The sequence below is a fragment of the Triturus cristatus genome, chromosome 1_1, assembly GCF_964204655.1.
Source record: "Triturus cristatus chromosome 1_1, aTriCri1.1, whole genome shotgun sequence".
Lineage (NCBI taxonomy): Eukaryota > Metazoa > Chordata > Amphibia > Caudata > Salamandridae > Triturus > Triturus cristatus.
Window position 1 is genome coordinate 909,694,221 of NC_140579.1, and position 18,322 is coordinate 909,712,542.

Genomic DNA, 18,322 nt, shown 5'->3' on the forward strand with positions numbered 1-18,322 from the left:
CACCTGTTATCAGGAGAGAACCCAGGGCTGCATCTTTTAGCCCAGCACTGACCCTGAAAAGTAATTCTAAGCGTACTTACCAGTAACTTTTATTTCCTTCCATAGGAATCCATTGTGTGGTTTTCACCAGAAAAGTTTCCAAGTGTCCATTTTTGAAACGTACAACTATTCCTCTAAAATCAGCCGAAATATGACTTCCGATTTACTCACCTGTTATCAGGAGAGAACCCAGGGCTGCATCTTTTAGCCCAGCACTGACCGGGAAAAGTAATTCTAAGCGTACTTACCAGTAACTTGTATTTACTTCCATAGGAATCCATTGTGTGGTTTTCACCAGAAAAGTTTCTAAGTGTCCATTTTTGAAACGTACAAATATTCCTCTAAAATCAGCCGAACTACGAATTCCGATTTACTCACCTGTTATCAGGAGAAAACCCAGTGCTGCATCTTTTAGGCCAGCACTGACCATGAAAAGAAATTCTAAGTGTACTTACCAGTAACTTGTACTTCCTTCCATAGGAATCCATTGTGTGATTTTCACCAGAAAAGTTTCTAAGTGTCCGTTTTTGAAATGTACAAATATTCCTCTAAAATCAGCCAAACTACGAATTCCGATTTACTCACCTGTTATCAGGAGAGAACCCAGTGCTGCATCTTTTAGAGCAGCACTGACCCTCAAAAGTAATTCTAAGCGTATTTACCAGTAACTTGTATTTCCTTCCATAGGAATCCATTGTGTGGTTTTCACCAGAAAAGTTTCCAAATGTCTATTTTTTAGACTTACAAATATTCCTCTAAAATCAGTTGAACTACGAATTCCGATTTACTCATCTGATATCAGGAGAAAACCCAGTGCTGCATCTTTTAGACCAGCACTGACCCTGAAAAGTAATTCTAAGCGTCCTTACCAGCCACTTGTACTTCCTTCCATAGGAATCCATTGTGTGGTTTTCACCAGAAAAGTTTCTAAGTGTCCATTTTTGAAACGTACAAATATTCCTCTAACATCAGCCGAACTACGAATTCCGATTTACTCATCTGTTATCAGGAGAAAACCCAGTGCTGCATCTTTTAGGCCAGCACTGACCATGAAAAGTAATTCTAAGCGTACTTACCAGTAACTTGTACTTCCTTCCATAGGAATCCATTTTGTGGTTTTCACCAGAAAAGTTTCTAAGTGTCCATTTTTGAAACGTACAAATATTCCTCTAAAATCAGCCGAAATACGAATTCCTATTTACTCACCTGTTATCAGGAGAGAACCCAGGGCTGCATCTTTTAGCCCAGCACTGACCCTGAAAAGTAATTCTAAGCGTACTTACGAGTAACTTTTATTTCCTTCCATAGGAATCCATTGTGTGGTTTTCACCAGAAAAGTTTCCAAGTGTCCATTTTTGAAACGTACAACTATTCCTCTAAAATCAGCCGAAATATGACTTCCGATTTACTCACCTGTTATCAGGAGAGAACCCAGGGCTGCATCTTTTAGCCCAGCACTGACCGGGAAAAGTAATTCTAAGCGTACTTACCAGTAACTTGTATTTACTTCCATAGGAATCCATTGTGTGGTTTTCACCAGAAAAGTTTCTAAGTGTCCATTTTTGAAACGTACAAATATTCCTCTAAAATCAGCCGAACTACGAATTCCGATTTACTCACCTGTTATCAGGAGAAAACCCAGTGCTGCATCTTTTAGGCCAGCACTGACCATGAAAAGAAATTCTAAGTGTACTTACCAGTAACTTGTACTTCCTTCCATAGGAATCCATTGTGTGATTTTCACCAGAAAAGTTTCTAAGTGTCCGTTTTTGAAATGTACAAATATTCCTCTAAAATCAGCCAAACTACGAATTCCGATTTACTCACCTGTTATCAGGAGAGAACACAGTGCTGCATCTTTTAGAGCAGCACTGACCCTCAAAAGTAATTCTAAGCGTATTTACCAGTAACTTGTATTTCCTTCCATAGGAATCCATTGTGTGGTTTTCACCAGAAAAATTTCCAAATGTCTATTTTTTAGACTTACAAATATTCCTCTAAAATCAGTTGAACTACGAATTCCGATTTACTCATCTGATATCAGGAGAAAACCCAGTGCTGCATCTTTTAGACCAGCACTGACCCTGAAAAGTAATTCTAAGCGTCCTTACCAGCCACTTGTACTTCCTTCCATAGGAATCCATTGTGTGGTTTTCACCAGAAAAGTTTCTAAGTGTCCATTTTTGAAACGTACAAATATTCCTCTAACATCAGCCGAACTACGAATTCCGATTTACTCATCTGTTATCAGGAGAAAACCCAGTGCTGCATCTTTTAGGCCAGCACTGACCATGAAAAGTAATTCTAAGCGTACTTACCAGTAACTTGTACTTCCTTCCATAGGAATCCATTGTGTGGTTTTCACCAGAAAAGTTTCTAAGTGTCCATTTTTGAAACGTACAAATATTCCTCTAAAATCAGCCAAACTACGAATTCCGATTTACTCACCTGTTATCAGGAGAGAACCCAGTGCTGCATCTTTTAGCCCAGCACTGACCCTGAAAAGTAATTCTAAGCGTACTTACTAGTAACTTGTATTTACTTCCATAGGAATCCATTGTGTGGTTTTCACCAGAAAAGTTAACAAGTGTCCATTTTTGAAGCGTACAAATATTCCTCTAAAATCAGCCGAACTACGAATTCTGATTTACTCACCTGTTATCAGGAGAAGACCCAGTGTTGCATCTTTTAGACCAGCACTGACTATGAAAAGTAATTCTAAGCGTACTTACCAGTAACTTGTACTTCCTTCCATAGGAATCCATTGTGTGATTTTCACCAGAAAAGTTTCCAAGTGTCCATTGATGAAACATACAAATATTCCTCTAAAATCAGCCCAAATATGAATTCCAATTTACTCACCTGTTATCAGGAGAGAACCCAGTGCTGCATCTTTTAGAGCAGCACTGACCCTGAAAAGTAATTCTAAGCGTACTTACCAGTAACTTGCATTTCCTTCCTTAGGAATCCATTGTGTGGTTTTCACCAGAAAAGTTTCCAAGTGTCCATTTATGAAACGTACAAATATTCCTCTAAAATCAGCCGAAATACGAATTCCTGTTTACTCACCTGTTATCAGGAGAGAACCCATGGCTGCATCTTTTAGCGCAGCACTGACCGTGAAAAGTAATTCTAAGCGTACTTACCAGTAACTTGTATTTACTTCCATAGGAATCCATTGTGTGGTTTTCACCAGAAAAGTTTCTAAGTGCCCATTTTTGAAACGTACAAATATTCCTCTAAAATCAGCCGAACTACGAATTCCGATTTACTCACCTGTTATCAGGAGAGAACCCAGTGCTGCATCTTTTAGAGCAGCACTGACCCTGAAAAGTAATTCTAAGCGTATTTACCAGTAACTTGTATTTCCTTCCATAGGAATCCATTTTGTGGTTTCACCAGAAAAGTTTCCAAGTGTCCATTTTTTAGACTTACAAATATTCCTCTAAAATCAGTTGAACTACGAATTCCGATTTACTCACCTGTTATCAGGAGAGAACCCAGTGCTGCATCTTTTAGAGCAGCACTGACCCTGAAAAGTAATTCTAAGTGTATTTACCAGTAACTTGTATTTCCTTCCATAGGAATCCATTGTGTGGTTTTCACCAGAAAAGTTTCCAAGTGTCCATTTTTGAAGCGTACAAATATTCCTCTAAAATCACCCGAACTGCGAATTCTGATTTACTCACCTGTTACCAGGAGAAAACCCAATGCTGCATCTTTTAGGCCAGCACTGACCATGAAAAGTAATTCTAAGCGTACTTACCAGTAACATGTACTTCCTTCCATAGGAATCCATTTTGTGGTTTTCACCAGAAAAGTTTCTAAGTGTCTATTTTTGAAACGTACAAATATTCCTCTAAAATCAGCCGAAATACGAATTCCTATTTACTCACCTGTTATCAGGAGAGAACCCAGGGCTGCATCTTTTAGCCCAGCACTGACCATGAAAAGTAATTCTAAGCGTACTTACCAGTAACTTCTATTTCCTTCCATAGGAATCCATTGTGTGGTTTTCACCAGAAAAGTTTCTAAGTGTCCATTTTTGAAATGTACAAATATTCCTCTAAAATCAGCCGAAATAGGAATTCCTATATACTCACCTGTCATCAGGAGAGAACCCAGGGCTGCATCTTTTAGCCCAGCACTGACCCTGAAAAGTAATTCTAAGCGTACTTACCAGTAACTTGTATTTCCTGCCATAGGAATCCATTGTGTGGTTTTCACCAGAAAAGTTTTGAAGTGTCCATTTTTGAAATGTACAAATATTCCTCTAAAATCAGTTGAACTACGAATTCCGATTTACTCACCTGATATCAGGAGAAAACCCAGTGCTGCATCTTTTAGACCAGCACTGACCATGAAAAGTAATTCTAAGCGTACTTACCAGTAACTTGTACTTCCTTCCATAGGAATCCATTGTGTGGTTTTCACCAGAAAAGTGTCCAAGTGTCAATTTTTGAAACGTACAAATATTCCTCTAAAATCTGCCGAAATACGACTTCTGATTTACTCACCTGTTATCAGGAGAGAACCCAGGGCTGCATCTTTTAGCCCAGCACTGACCCTGAAAAGTAATTCTAAGCGTACTTACTAGTAACTTGTACTTACTTCCATAGGAATCCATTGTGTGGTTTTCACCAGAAAAGTTAACAAGTGTCCATTTTTGAAGCGTACAAATATTCCTCTAAAATCAGCCGAACTACGAATTCTGATTTACTCACCTGTTATCAGGAGAAGACCCAGTGTTGCATCTTTTAGACCAGCACTAACTATGAAAAGTAATTCTAAGCGTATTTACCAGTAACTTGTATTTCCTTCCATAGGAATCCATTGTCTGGTTTCACCAGAAAAGTTTCCAAGTGTCCATTTTTTAGACTTACAAATATACCTCTAAAATCAGTTGAACTACGAATTCCGATTTACTCACCTGTTATCAGGAGAGAACCCAGTGCTGCATCTTTTAGAGCAGCACTGACCCTGAAAAGTAATTCTAAGTGTATTTATCAGTAACTTGTATTTCCTTCCATAGGAATCCATTGTGTGGTTTTCACCAGAAATGTTTCCAAGTGTCCATTTTTGAAGCGCACAAATATTCCTCTAAAATCAACCGAACTACGAATTCCGATTTACTCACCTGTTATCAGGAGAGAACCCAGTGCTGCATCTTTTAGAGCAGCACTGACCCTGAAAAGTAATTCTAAGTGTATTTACCAGTAACTTGTATTTCCTTCCATAGGAATCCATTGTGTGGTTTTCACCAGAAATGTTTCCAAGTGTCCATTTTTGAAGTGCACAAATATTCCTCTAAAATCAACCGAACTGCGAATTCTGATTTACTCACCTGTTATCAGGAGAAAACCCAGTGCTGCATCTTTTAGGCCAGCACTGACCATGAAAAGTAATTCTAAGCGTACTTACCAGTAACTTGTACTTCCTTCCATAGGAATCCATTGTGCCGTTTTCACCAGAAAAGTTTCTAAGTGTCCATTTTTGAAGCGTACAAATATTCCTCTAAAATCAGCCGAAATACAAATTCCTATTTACTCACCTGTTATCAGGAGAGAACCCAGGGCTGCATCTTTTAGCCCAGCACTGAACCTGAAAAGTAATTCTAAACGTACTTACCAGTAACTTGTATTTCCTTCCATAGGAATCCATTGTGTGGTTTTCACCAGAAAAGTTTCTAAGTGTCCATTTTTGAAACGTACAACTATTCCTCTAAAATCAGCCGAAATATGACTTCCGATTTACTCACCTGTTATCAGGAGAGAACCCAGGGCTGCATCTTTTAGCCCAGCACTGACCGGGAAAAGTAATTCTAAGCGTACTTACCAGTAACTTGTATTTACTTCCATAGGAATCCATTGTGTGGTTTTCACCAGAAAAGTTTCTAAGTGTCCATTTTTGAAACGTACAAATATTCCTCTAAAATCAGCCGAACTACGAATTCCGATTTACTCACCTGTTATCAGGAGAAAACCCAGTGCTGCATCTTTTAGGCCAGCACTGACCATGAAAAGAAATTCTAAGTGTACTTACCAGTAACTTGTACTTCCTTCCATAGGAATCCATTGTGTGATTTTCACCAGAAAAGTTTCTAAGTGTCCGTTTTTGAAATGTACAAATATTCCTCTAAAATCAGCCAAACTACGAATTCCGATTTACTCACCTGTTATCAGGAGAGAACCCAGTGCTGCATCTTTTAGAGCAGCACTGACCCTCAAAAGTAATTCTAAGCGTATTTACCAGTAACTTGTATTTCCTTCCATAGGAATCCATTGTGTGGTTTTCACCAGAAAAGTTTCCAAATGTCTATTTTTTAGACTTACAAATATTCCTCTAAAATCAGTTGAACTACGAATTCCGATTTACTCACCTGATATCAGGAGAAAACCCAGTGCTGCATCTTTTAGACCAGCACTGACCCTGAAAAGTAATTCTAAGCGTACTTACCAGTAACTTGTACTTCCTTCCATAGGAATCCATTGTGTGGTTTTCACCAGAAAAGTTTCTAAGTGTCCATTTTTGAAGCATACAAATATTCCTCTAAAATCACCCGAACTGCGAATTCTGATTTACTCACCTGATATCAGGAGAAAACCCAGTGCTGCATCTTTTAGACCAGCACTGACCATGAAAAGTAATTCTAAGCGTACCTACCAGTAACTTGTACTTCCTTCCATAGGAATACATTGTGTGGTTTTCACCAGAGAAGTTTCTAAGTGTCCATTTTTGAAAAGTACAAATATTCCTCTAAAATCAGCTGAACTACGAATTCTGATTTACTCACCTGTTATCAGAAGAAGACCCAGTGTTGCATCTTTTAGACCAGCACTGACTTTGAAAAGTAATTCTAAGCGTACATACCAGTAACTTGTACTTCCTTCCATAGGAATCCATTGTGTGATTTTCACCAGAAAAGTTTCTAAGTGTCCATTTTTGAAACGTACAAATATTCCTCTAAAATCAGCCGAAATAAGAATTCTGATTTACTCACCTGTTATCAGGAGAGAACCCAGTGTTGCATCTTTTAGACCAGCACTGACTTTGAAAAGTAATTCTAAGCGTACATACCAGTAACTTGTACTTCCTTCCATAGGAATCCATTGTGTGGTTTCACCAGAAAAGTTTCCAAGTGTCCATTTTTTAGACTTACAAATATACCTCTAAAATCAGTTGAACTACGAATTCCGATTTACTCACCTGTTATCAGGAGAGAACCCAGTGCTGCATCTTTTAGAGCAGCACTGACCCTGAAAAGTAATTCTAAGTGTATTTATCAGTAACTTGTATTTCCTTCCATAGGAATCCATTGTGTGATTTTCACCAGAAAAGTTTCCAAGTGTCCATTGATGAAACATACAAATATTCCTCTAAAATCAGCCCAAATATGAATTCCAATTTACTCACCTGTTATCAGGAGAGAACCCAGTGCTGCATCTTTTAGAGCAGCACTGACCCTGAAAAGTAATTCTAAGCGTACTTACCAGTAACTTGCATTTCCTTCCTTAGGAATCCATTGTGTGGTTTTCACCAGAAAAGTTTCCAAGTGTCCATTTATGAAACGTACAAATATTCCTCTAAAATCAGCCGAAATACGAATTCCTGTTTACTCACCTGTTATCAGGAGAGAACCCATGGCTGCATCTTTTAGCGCAGCACTGACCGTGAAAAGTAATTCTAAGCGTACTTACCAGTAACTTGTATTTACTTCCATAGGAATCCATTGTGTGGTTTTCACCAGAAAAGTTTCTAAGTGCCCATTTTTGAAACGTACAAATATTCCTCTAAAATCAGCCGAACTACGAATTCCGATTTACTCACCTGTTATCAGGAGAGAACCCAGTGCTGCATCTTTTAGAGCAGCACTGACCCTGAAAAGTAATTCTAAGCGTATTTACCAGTAACTTGTATTTCCTTCCATAGGAATCCATTTTGTGGTTTCACCAGAAAAGTTTCCAAGTGTCCATTTTTTAGACTTACAAATATTCCTCTAAAATCAGTTGAACTACGAATTCCGATTTACTCACCTGTTATCAGGAGAGAACCCAGTGCTGCATCTTTTAGAGCAGCACTGACCCTGAAAAGTAATTCTAAGTGTATTTACCAGTAACTTGTATTTCCTTCCATAGGAATCCATTGTGTGGTTTTCACCAGAAAAGTTTCCAAGTGTCCATTTTTGAAGCGTACAAATATTCCTCTAAAATCACCCGAACTGCGAATTCTGATTTACTCACCTGTTACCAGGAGAAAACCCAATGCTGCATCTTTTAGGCCAGCACTGACCATGAAAAGTAATTCTAAGCGTACTTACCAGTAACATGTACTTCCTTCCATAGGAATCCATTTTGTGGTTTTCACCAGAAAAGTTTCTAAGTGTCTATTTTTGAAACGTACAAATATTCCTCTAAAATCAGCCGAAATACGAATTCCTATTTACTCACCTGTTATCAGGAGAGAACCCAGGGCTGCATCTTTTAGCCCAGCACTGACCATGAAAAGTAATTCTAAGCGTACTTACCAGTAACTTCTATTTCCTTCCATAGGAATCCATTGTGTGGTTTTCACCAGAAAAGTTTCTAAGTGTCCATTTTTGAAATGTACAAATATTCCTCTAAAATCAGCCGAAATAGGAATTCCTATATACTCACCTGTCATCAGGAGAGAACCCAGGGCTGCATCTTTTAGCCCAGCACTGACCCTGAAAAGTAATTCTAAGCGTACTTACCAGTAACTTGTATTTCCTGCCATAGGAATCCATTGTGTGGTTTTCACCAGAAAAGTTTTGAAGTGTCCATTTTTGAAATGTACAAATATTCCTCTAAAATCAGTTGAACTACGAATTCCGATTTACTCACCTGATATCAGGAGAAAACCCAGTGCTGCATCTTTTAGACCAGCACTGACCATGAAAAGTAATTCTAAGCGTACTTACCAGTAACTTGTACTTCCTTCCATAGGAATCCATTGTGTGGTTTTCACCAGAAAAGTGTCCAAGTGTCAATTTTTGAAACGTACAAATATTCCTCTAAAATCTGCCGAAATACGACTTCTGATTTACTCACCTGTTATCAGGAGAGAACCCAGGGCTGCATCTTTTAGCCCAGCACTGACCCTGAAAAGTAATTCTAAGCGTACTTACTAGTAACTTGTACTTACTTCCATAGGAATCCATTGTGTGGTTTTCACCAGAAAAGTTAACAAGTGTCCATTTTTGAAGCGTACAAATATTCCTCTAAAATCAGCCGAACTACGAATTCTGATTTACTCACCTGTTATCAGGAGAAGACCCAGTGTTGCATCTTTTAGACCAGCACTAACTATGAAAAGTAATTCTAAGCGTATTTACCAGTAACTTGTATTTCCTTCCATAGGAATCCATTGTGTGGTTTCACCAGAAAAGTTTCCAAGTGTCCATTTTTTAGACTTACAAATATACCTCTAAAATCAGTTGAACTACGAATTCCGATTTACTCACCTGTTATCAGGAGAGAACCCAGTGCTGCATCTTTTAGAGCAGCACTGACCCTGAAAAGTAATTCTAAGTGTATTTATCAGTAACTTGTATTTCCTTCCATAGGAATCCATTGTGTGGTTTTCACCAGAAATGTTTCCAAGTGTCCATTTTTGAAGCGCACAAATATTCCTCTAAAATCAACCGAACTACGAATTCCGATTTACTCACCTGTTATCAGGAGAGAACCCAGTGCTGCATCTTTTAGAGCAGCACTGACCCTGAAAAGTAATTCTAAGTGTATTTACCAGTAACTTGTATTTCCTTCCATAGGAATCCATTGTGTGGTTTTCAACAGAAATGTTTCCAAGTGTCCATTTTTGAAGTGCACAAATATTCCTCTAAAATCAACCGAACTGCGAATTCTGATTTACTCACCTGTTATCAGGAGAAAACCCAGTGCTGCATCTTTTAGGCCAGCACTGACCATGAAAAGTAATTCTAAGCGTACTTACCAGTAACTTGTACTTCCTTCCATAGGAATCCATTGTGCCGTTTTCACCAGAAAAGTTTCTAAGTGTCCATTTTTGAAGCGTACAAATATTCCTCTAAAATCAGCCGAAATACAAATTCCTATTTACTCACCTGTTATCAGGAGAGAACCCAGGGCTGCATCTTTTAGCCCAGCACTGAACCTGAAAAGTAATTCTAAACGTACTTACCAGTAACTTGTATTTCCTTCCATAGGAATCCATTGTGTGGTTTTCACCAGAAAAGTTTCTAAGTGTCCATTTTTGAAACGTACAACTATTCCTCTAAAATCAGCCGAAATATGACTTCCGATTTACTCACCTGTTATCAGGAGAGAACCCAGGGCTGCATCTTTTAGCCCAGCACTGACCGGGAAAAGTAATTCTAAGCGTACTTACCAGTAACTTGTATTTACTTCCATAGGAATCCATTGTGTGGTTTTCACCAGAAAAGTTTCTAAGTGTCCATTTTTGAAACGTACAAATATTCCTCTAAAATCAGCCGAACTACGAATTCCGATTTACTCACCTGTTATCAGGAGAAAACCCAGTGCTGCATCTTTTAGGCCAGCACTGACCATGAAAAGAAATTCTAAGTGTACTTACCAGTAACTTGTACTTCCTTCCATAGGAATCCATTGTGTGATTTTCACCAGAAAAGTTTCTAAGTGTCCGTTTTTGAAATGTACAAATATTCCTCTAAAATCAGCCAAACTACGAATTCCGATTTACTCACCTGTTATCAGGAGAGAACCCAGTGCTGCATCTTTTAGAGCAGCACTGACCCTCAAAAGTAATTCTAAGCGTATTTACCAGTAACTTGTATTTCCTTCCATAGGAATCCATTGTGTGGTTTTCACCAGAAAAGTTTCCAAATGTCTATTTTTTAGACTTACAAATATTCCTCTAAAATCAGTTGAACTACGAATTCCGATTTACTCACCTGATATCAGGAGAAAACCCAGTGCTGCATCTTTTAGACCAGCACTGACCCTGAAAAGTAATTCTAAGCGTACTTACCAGTAACTTGTACTTCCTTCCATAGGAATCCATTGTGTGGTTTTCACCAGAAAAGTTTCTAAGTGTCCATTTTTGAAGCATACAAATATTCCTCTAAAATCACCCGAACTGCGAATTCTGATTTACTCACCTGATATCAGGAGAAAACCCAGTGCTGCATCTTTTAGACCAGCACTGACCATGAAAAGTAATTCTAAGCGTACCTACCAGTAACTTGTACTTCCTTCCATAGGAATACATTGTGTGGTTTTCACCAGAGAAGTTTCTAAGTGTCCATTTTTGAAAAGTACAAATATTCCTCTAAAATCAGCTGAACTACGAATTCTGATTTACTCACCTGTTATCAGGAGAGAACCCAGTGCTGCATCTTTTAGAGCAGCACTGACCCTGAAAAGTAATTCTAAGTGTATTTATCAGTAACTTGTATTTCCTTCCATAGGAATCCATTGTGTGGTTTTCACCAGAAATGTTTCCAAGTATCCATTTTTGAAGCGCACAAATATTCCTCTAAAATCAACCGAACTACGAATTCCGATTTACTCACCTGTTATCAGGAGAGAACCCAGTGCTGCATCTTTTAGAGCAGCACTGACCCTGAAAAGTAATTCTAAGTGTATTTACCAGTAACTTGTATTTTCTTCCATAGGAATCCATTGTGTGGTTTTCACCAGAAATGTTTCCAAGTGTCCATTTTTGAAGTGCACAAATATTCCTCTAAAATCAACCGAACTGCGAATTCTGATTTACTCACCTGTTATCAGGAGAAAACCCAGTGCTGCATCTTTTAGGCCAGCACTGACCATGAAAAGTAATTCTAAGCGTACTTACCAGTAACTTGTACTTCCTTCCATAGGAATCCATTGTGCCGTTTTCACCAGAAAAGTTTCTAAGTGTCCATTTTTGAAGCGTACAAATATTCCTCTAAAATCAGCCGAAATACAAATTCCTATTTACTCACCTGTTATCAGGAGAGAACCCAGGGCTGCATCTTTTAGCCCAGCACTGAACCTGAAAAGTAATTCTAAACGTACTTACCAGTAACTTGTATTTCCTTCCATAGGAATCCATTGTGTGGTTTTCACCAGAAAAGTTTCTAAGTGTCCATTTTTGAAACGTACAACTATTCCTCTAAAATCAGCCGAAATATGACTTCCGATTTACTCACCTGTTATCAGGAGAGAACCCAGGGCTGCATCTTTTAGCCCAGCACTGACCGGGAAAAGTAATTCTAAGCGTACTTACCAGTAACTTGTATTTACTTCCATAGGAATCCATTGTGTGGTTTTCACCAGAAAAGTTTCTAAGTGTCCATTTTTGAAACGTACAAATATTCCTCTAAAATCAGCCGAACTACGAATTCCGATTTACTCACCTGTTATCAGGAGAAAACCCAGTGCTGTATCTTTTAGGCCAGCACTGACCATGAAAAGAAATTCTAAGCGTACTTACCAGTAACTTGTACTTCCTTCCATAGGAATCCATTGTGTGGTTTTCACCAGAAAAGTTTCTAAGTGTCCATTTTTGAAGCATACAAATATTCCTCTAAAATCACCCGAACTGCGAATTCTGATTTACTCACCTGATATCAGGAGAAAACCCAGTGCTGCATCTTTTAGACCAGCACTGACCATGAAAAGTAATTCTAAGCGTACCTACCAGTAACTTGTACTTCCTTCCATAGGAATACATTGTGTGGTTTTCACCAGAGAAGTTTCTAAGTGTCCATTTTTGAAAAGTACAAATATTCCTCTAAAATCAGCTGAACTACGAATTCTGATTTACTCACCTGTTATCAGAAGAAGACCCAGTGTCGCATCTTTTAGACCAGCACTGACTTTGAAAAGTAATTCTAAGCGTACATACCAGTAACTTGTACTTCCTTCCATAGGAATCCATTGTGTGATTTTCACCAGAAAAGTTTCTAAGTGTCCATTTTTGAAACGTACAAATATTCCTCTAAAATCAGCCGAAATAAGAATTCTGATTTACTCACCTGTTATCAGGAGAGAACCCAGTGTTGCATCTTTTAGACCAGCACTGACTTTGAAAAGTAATTCTAAGCGTACATACCAGTAACTTGTACTTCCTTCCATAGGAATCCATTGTGTGATTTTCACCAGAAAAGTTTCTAAGTGTCCATTTTTGAAACGTACAAATATTCCTCTAAAATCAGCCAAACTACGAATTCCGATTTACTCACCTGTTATCAGGAGAGAACCCAGTGCTGCATCTTTTAGCCCAGCACTGACCCTGAAAAGTAATTCTAAGCGTACTTACTAGTAACTTGTATTTACTTCCATAGGAATCCATTGTGTGGTTTTCACCAGAAAAGTTAACAAGTGTCCATTTTTGAAGCGTACAAATATTCCTCTAAAATCAGCCGAACTACGAATTCTGATTTACTCACCTGTTATCAGGAGAAGACCCAGTGTTGCATCTTTTAGACCAGCACTGACTATGAAAAGTAATTCTAAGCGTACTTACCAGTAACTTGTACTTCCTTCCATAGGAATCCATTGTGTGATTTTCACCAGAAAAGTTTCCAAGTGTCCATTGATGAAACATACAAATATTCCTCTAAAATCAGCCCAAATACGAATTCCAATTTACTCACCTGTTATCAGGAGAGAACCCAGTGCTGCATCTTTTAGAGCAGCACTGACCCTGAAAAGTAATTCTAAGCGTACTTACCAGTAACTTGCATTTCCTTCCTTAGGAATCCATTGTGTGGTTTTCACCAGAAAAGTTTCCAAGTGCCCATTTTTGAAACGTACAAATATTCCTCTAAAATCAGCCGAACTACGAATTCCGATTTACTCACCTGTTATCAGGAGAGAACCCAGTGCTGCATCTTTTAGAGCAGCACTGACCCTGAAAAGTAATTCTAAGCGTATTTACCAGTAACTTGTATTTCCTTCCATAGGAATCCATTTTGTGGTTTCACCAGAAAAGTTTCCAAGTGTCCATTTTTTAGACTTACAAATATTCCTCTAAAATCAGTTGAACTACGAATTCCGATTTACTCACCTGTTATCAGGAGAGAACCCAGTGCTGCATCTTTTAGAGCAGCACTGACCCTGAAAAGTAATTCTAAGTGTATTTACCAGTAACTTGTATTTCCTTCCATAGGAATCCATTGTGTGGTTTTCACCAGAAAAGTTTCCAAGTGTCCATTTTTGAAGCGTACAAATATTCCTCTAAAATCACCCGAACTGCGAATTCTGATTTACTCACCTGTTACCAGGAGAAAACCCAATGCTGCATCTTTTAGGCCAACACTGACCATGAAAAGTAATTCTAAGCGTACTTACCAGTAACTTGTACTTCCTTCCATAGGAATCCATTTTGTGGTTTTCACCAGAAAAGTTTCTAAGTGTCCATTTTTGAAACGTACAAATGTTCCTCTAAAATCAGCCGAAATACGAATTCCTATTTACTCACCTGTTATCAGGAGAGAACCCAGGGCTGCATCTTTTAGCCCAGCACTGACCCTGAAAAGTAATTCTAAGCGTACTTACCAGTAACTTTTATTTCCTTCCATAGGAATCCATTGTGTGGTTTTCACCAGAAAAGTTTCTAAGTGTCCATTTTTGAAATGTACAAATATTCCTCTAAAATCAGCCGAACTACGAATTCCGATTTACTCACCTGTTATCAGGAGAGAACCCAGTGCTGCATCTTGTAGAGCAGCACTGACCATGAAAAGTAATTCTAAGCGTACTTACCAGTAACTTGTATTTCCTTCCATAGGAATCCATTGTGTGGTTTTCACCAGAAAAGTTTCTAAGTGTCCATTTTTGAAACGTACAAATATTCCTCTAAAATCAGCCGAAATCCGACTTCCGATTTACTCACCTGTTATCAGGAGAGAACCCAGGGCTGCATCTTTTAGCCCAGCACTGACCGTGAAAAGTAATTCTAAGCGTACTTACCAGTAACTTGTATTTACTTCCATAGGAATCCATTGTGTGGTTTTCACCAGAAAAGTTTCTAAGTGTCCATTTTTGAAACATACAAATATTCCTCTAAAATCAGCCGAACTACGAATTCCGATTTACTCACCTGTTATCAGGAGAGAACCCAGTGCTGCATCTTTTAGAGCAGCACTGACCCTGAAAAGTAATTCTAAGCGTATTTACCAGTAACTTGTATTTCCTTCCATAGGAATCCATTTTGTGGTTTCACCAGAAAAGTTTCCAAGTGTCCATTTTTTAGACTTACAAATATTCCTCTAAAATCAGTTGAACTACGAATTCCGATTTACTCACCTGTTATCAGGAGAGAACCCAGTGCTGCATCCTTTAGAGCAGCACTGACCCTGAAAAGTAATTCTAAGTGTATTTACCAGTAACTTGTATTTCCTTCCATAGGAATCCATTGTGTGGTTTTCACCAGAAAAGTTTCCAAGTGTCCATTTTTGAAGCGTACAAATATTCCTCTAAAATCACCCGAACTGCGAATTCTGATATACTCACCTGTTATCAGGAGAAAACCCAATGCTGCATCTTTTAGGCCAGCACTGACCATGAAAAGTAATTCTAAGCGTACTTACCAGTAACATGTACTTCCTTCCATAGGAATCCATTTTGTGGTTTTCACCAGAAAAGTTTCTAAGTGTCTATTTTTGAAACGTACAAATATTCCTCTAAAATCAGCCAAAATACGAATTCCTATTTACTCACCTGTTATCAGGAGAGAACCCAGGGCTGCATCTTTTAGCCCAGCACTGACCCTGAAAAGTAATTCTAAGCGTACTTACCAGTAACTTGTATTTCCTTCCATAGGAATCCATTGTGTGGTTTTCACCAGAAAAGTTTCCAAGTGTCCATTTTTGAAACGTACAAATATTCCTCTTAAAATTAGCCGAACTACGAATTCCGATTTACTCACCTGTTATCAGGAGAGAACCCAGTGCTGCATCTTTTAGAGCAGCACTGACCCTGAAAAGTAATTCTAAGCGTATTTACCAGTAACTTGTATTTCCTTCCATAGGAATCCATTTTGTGGTTTCACCAGAAAAGTTTCCAAGTGTCCATTTTTTAGACTTACAAATATTCCTCTAAAATCAGTTGAACTACGAATTCCGATTTACTCACCTGTTATCAGGAGAGAACCCAGTGCTGCATCCTTTAGAGCAGCACTGACCCTGAAAAGTAATTCTAAGTGTATTTACCAGTAACTTGTATTTCCTTCCATAGGAATCCATTGTGTGGTTTTCACCAGAAAAGTTTCCAAGTGTCCATTTTTGAAGCGTACAAATATTCCTCTAAAATCACCCGAACTGCGAATTCTGATTTACTCACCTGTTATCAGGAGAAAACCCAATGCTGCATCTTTTAGGCCAGCACTGACCATGAAAAGTAATTCTAAGCGTACTTACCAGTAACATGTACTTCCTTCCATAGGAATCCATTTTGTGGTTTTCACCAGAAAAGTTTCTAAGTGTCTATTTTTGAAACGTACAAATATTCCTCTAAAATCAGCCAAAATACGAATTCCTATTTACTCACCTGTTATCAGGAGAGAACCCAGGGCTGCATCTTTTAGCCCAGCACTGACACTGAAAAGTAATTCTAAGCGTACTTACCAGTAACTTGTATTTCCTTCCATAGGAATCCATTGTGTGGTTTTCACCAGAAAAGTTTCCAAGTGTCCATTTTTGAAACGTACAAATATTCCTCTTAAAATCAGCCGAACTACGAATTCCGATTTACTCACCTGTTATCAGGAGAGAACCCAGTGCTGCATCTTTTAGAGCAGCACTGACCCTGAAAAGTAATTCTAAGCGTATTTACCAGTAACTTGTATTTCCTTCCATATGAATCCATTGTGTGGTTTTCACCAGAAAAGTTTCCAAGGTTCCATTTTTGAAGCGCAGAAATATTCCTCTAAAATCAGCCGAACTACGAATTCCGATTTACTCACCTGTTATCAGGAGAGAACCCAGTGCTGCATCTTTTAGAGCAGCACTGACCCTGAATAGTAATTCTAAGCATATTTACCAGTAACTTGTATATCCTTCCATATGAATCCATTGTGTGGTTTTCACCAGAAAAGTTTCCAAGTGTCCATTTTTGAAGCGTACAAACATTCCTCTAAAATCAGCCGAACAACGAATTCTGATTTACTCACCTGTTATCAGGAGAAAACCCAGTGCTGCATCTTTTAGACTAGCACAGACTATGAAAAGTAATTCTTAGCGTACTTACCAGTAACTTGTACTTCCTTCCATAGGAATCCATTGTGTGGTTTTCACCAGAAAAGTTTCCAAGTGTCCATTTTTGAAACGTACAAATATTCCTCTTAAAATCAGCCGAACTACGAATTCCGATTTACTCACCTGTTATCAGGAGAGAACCCAGTGCTGCATCTTTTAGAGCAGCACTGACCCTGAAAAGTAATTCTAAGCGTATTTACCAGTAACTTGTATTTCCTTCCATATGAATCCATTGTGTGGTTTTCACCAGAAAAGTTTCTAAGTGTCCATTTTTGAAACGTACAAATACTCCTCTAAAATCAGCCGAAATACGAATTCCGATTTACTCACCTGTTATCAGGAGAGAACCCAGGGCTGCATCTTTTAGCCCAGCACTGACCCTAAAAAGTAATTCTAAGCGTACTTACCAGTAACTTGTATTTCCTTCCATAGGAATCCATTGTGTGGTTTTCACCAGAAAAGTTTCTAAGTGTCCATTTTTTAAACGTATAAATATTCCTCTAAAATCAGCCAAACTACGAATTTTGATTTACTCACCTGTTATCAGGAGAGAACCCAGTGCTGCATCTTTTCGAGCAGCACTGACCCTGAAAAGTAATTCTATGCGTATTTACCAGTAACTTGCATTTCCTTCCATATGAATCCATTGTGTGGTTTTCACCAGAAAAGTTTCCAAGTGTCCATTTTTGAAGCGTACAAATATTCCTCTAAAATCAGCCAAACTACGAATTCTGATTTACTCACCTGTTATCAGGAGAAAACCCAGTGCTGCATCTTTTAGACCAGCACTGACTATGAAAAGTAATTCTAAGCGTACTTACCAGTAACTTGTATATCCTTCCATAGGAATCCATTGTGTAGTTTTCACCAGAACAGTTTCTAAGTGTCCATTTTTGAAATGTACAAATATTCCTCTAAAATCAGCCGAACTACGAATTCCGATTTACTCACCTGTTATCAGGAGAGAACCCAGTGCTGCATCTTTTAGAGCAGCACTGACCCTCAAAAGTAATTCTAAGCGTATTTACCAGTAACTTGTATTTCCTTTCATAGGAATCC